Raw genomic sequence first — 390 nt, 5'->3', positions numbered from 1 at the left:
CCAAGCTGCCCAAAACCGCCCGTAATCACCTATTCATATTTAAATGAGAATATCTGGGCAAATCTCGTTAGTACATTCGTGATTATTTGTGTAAACAGTTCAGCTACAGTTTTGTATGATGATCAACATGTTTTTTTAATTTTGTGAATTTTGGGAGATTTTTTTCCAAATTTGTTCCTGTTGTGTTTTCAAAATTTGGATACGAATTTTATTCTGTCAAGCAGCGAGTCAGAATTCGAAGGATTTTCCGTTGAAGACCTTGATAAATCTAACTCTGTAACCGAAAAAAAAAAAGCACGTGGTATTTGATAATGAATCTGAGGTTTCATTTTCCGAAAGTGAAAGCAGTGAATCCGAGAGCTCCAATGATAGCGATAAAGAGAATGAATT

General features: G+C 34.6%; 1 protein-coding gene across 2 annotated transcripts in view; it reads left to right on the top strand.

Moving 5' to 3' along the window:
- The window catches only part of LOC106882567 (RNA polymerase I-specific transcription initiation factor RRN3), a 57,305-nt gene that overhangs the window by 22,899 nt on the left and 34,016 nt on the right, over window positions 1–390 (top strand). The gene's annotated exons all lie outside the window — the stretch shown is intronic.

The sequence above is a fragment of the Octopus bimaculoides genome, chromosome 6 (genome assembly GCF_001194135.2).
Source record: "Octopus bimaculoides isolate UCB-OBI-ISO-001 chromosome 6, ASM119413v2, whole genome shotgun sequence".
NCBI lineage: Eukaryota > Metazoa > Mollusca > Cephalopoda > Octopoda > Octopodidae > Octopus > Octopus bimaculoides.
Note: the sequence above shows the minus strand (reverse complement) of the source record. Positions and strands in the feature narration are given on the sequence as shown.